Source organism: Phyllobates terribilis, unplaced genomic scaffold (assembly GCF_046119375.1).
Source record: "Phyllobates terribilis strain yellow unplaced genomic scaffold, ASM4611937v1 Scaffold_1779__1_contigs__length_211448, whole genome shotgun sequence".
Lineage (NCBI taxonomy): Eukaryota > Metazoa > Chordata > Amphibia > Anura > Dendrobatidae > Phyllobates > Phyllobates terribilis.
Window position 1 is genome coordinate 72501 of NW_027364539.1, and position 2500 is coordinate 75000.

The window sequence follows — 2500 nt, forward strand, 5'->3', positions numbered from 1 at the left end:
TTAGAAAATTTTCACACATGTGTCAGACTTCCAGACAGGGGAGCGTGTCAGTGCGCGCATCCGATTTCAGTTCCAGAGCGATTCGCGCGATGAGTCCTTGATACTTAGTCGTTTTGGCAAAATTTCTGACTTTTTGAAAATTTCACAATTTTGTGAAAACTTCCACAAAATGAGGTTCTAGTATGTTAGAGGGCATCCCAGGAGGGCTCCAAAAGTGTGGGTAAAATATATATCCCACAGGGGGAAAATTGAAAAAAAGTTGAAAAAAAAATTTTTGGGGACTTAGAAAATTTTCACACATGTGTCAGACTTCCAGAGAGGGGAGCATGTCAGTGCGCGCATCCGATTTCAGTTCCAGAGCGATTCGCGCGATGAGTCCTTGATACTTAGTCGTTTTTGCAAAATTTCTGACTTTTTGGAAAATTTCACAATTTTGTGAAAACTTCCACAAAATGAGGTTCTAGTATGTTAGAGGGCATCCCAGGAGGGCTCCAAAAGTGTGGGTAAAATATATATCCCACAGGGGGAAAATTGAAAAAAAGTTGAAAAAAAAAATTTTTGGGGACTTAGAAAATTTTTCAACTTTTGTCAGACTTCCAGACAGGGGAGCGTGTCAGTGCGCGCATCCGATTTCAGTTCCAGAGCGATTCGCGCGATGAGTCCTTGATACTTAGTCGTTTTTGCAAAATTTCTGACTTTTTGGAAAATTTCACAATTTTGTGAAAACTTCCACAAAATGAGGTTCTAGTATGTTAGAGGGCATCCCAGGAGGGCTCCAAAAGTGTGGGTAAAATATATATCCCACAGGGGGAAAATTGAAAAAAAGTTGAAAAAAAAAATTTTTGGGGACTTAGAAAATTTTCACACATGTGTCAGACTTCCAGACAGGGGAGCGTGTCAGTGCGCGCATCCGATTTCAGTTCCAGAGCGATTCGCGCGATGAGTCCTTGATACTTAGTCGTTTTTGGCAAAATTTCTGACTTTTTGAAAATTTCACAATTTTGTGAAAACTTCCACAAAATGAGGTTCTAGTATGTTAGAGGGCATCCCAGGAGGGCTCCAAAAGTGTGGGTAAAATATATATCCCACAGGGGGAAAATTGAAAAAAAGTTGAAAAAAAAAATTTTTGGGGACTTAGAAAATTTTCACACATGTGTCAGACTTCCAGACAGGGGAGCGTGTCAGTGCGCGCATCCGATTTCAGTTCCAGAGCGATTCGCGCGATGAGTCCTTGATACTTAGTCGTTTTTGGCAAAATTTCTGACTTTTTGAAAATTTCACAATTTTGTGAAAACTTCCACAAAATGAGGTTCTAGTATGTTAGAGGGCATCCCAGGAGGGCTCCAAAAGTGTGGGTAAAATATATATCCCACAGGGGGAAAATTGAAAAAAAGTTGAAAAAAAAAATTTTTGGGGACTTAGAAAATTTTCACACATGTGTCAGACTTCCAGAGAGGGGAGCATGTCAGTGCGCGCATCCGATTTCAGTTCCAGAGCGATTCGCGCGATGAGTCCTTGATACTTAGTCGTTTTTGCAAAATTTCTGACTTTTTTGAAAATTTCACAATTTTGTGAAAACTTCCACAAAATGAGGTTCTAGTATGTTAGAGGGCATCCCAGGAGGGCTCCAAAAGTGTGGGTAAAATATATATCCCACAGGGGGAAAATTGAAAAAAAGTTGAAAAAAAAAATTTTTGGGGACTTAGAAAATTTTTCAACTTTTGTCAGACTTCCAGACAGGGGAGCGTGTCAGTGCGCGCATCCGATTTCAGTTCCAGAGCGATTCGCGCGATGAGTCCTTGATACTTAGTCGTTTTTGGCAAAATTTCTGACTTTTTGAAAATTTCACAATTTTGTGAAAACTTCCACAAAATGAGGTTCTAGTATGTTAGAGGGCATCCCAGGAGGGCTCCAAAAGTGTGGGTAAAATATATATCCCACAGGGGGAAAATTGAAAAAAAGTTGAAAAAAAAAATTTTTGGGGACTTAGAAAATTTTTCAACTTTTGTCAGACTTCCAGACAGGGGAGCGTGTCAGTGCGCGCATCCGATTTCAGTTCCAGAGCGATTCGCGCGATGAGTCCTTGATACTTAGTCGTTTTTGCAAAATTTCTGACTTTTTTGAAAATTTCACAATTTTGTGAAAACTTCCACAAAATGAGGTTCTAGTATGTTAGAGGGCATCCCAGGAGGGCTCCAAAAGTGTGGGTAAAATATATATCCCACAGGGGGAAAATTGAAAAAAAGTTGAAAAAAAAAATTTTTGGGGACTTAGAAAATTTTTCAACTTGTGTCAGACTTCCAGAGAGGGGAGCATGTCAGTGCGCGCATCCGATTTCAGTTCCAGAGCGATTCGCGCGATGAGTCCTTGATACTTAGTCGTTTTCAGAAGTCACAATTTTGACTTCCAGGACCCGCAAAACGTTTGTAAATTGAGCCCGCTCCCCAGTTCCAAGCGTTTTGAGGTGTCCCCGGTTGCAGTAATGCAGCCTGCCCACTAG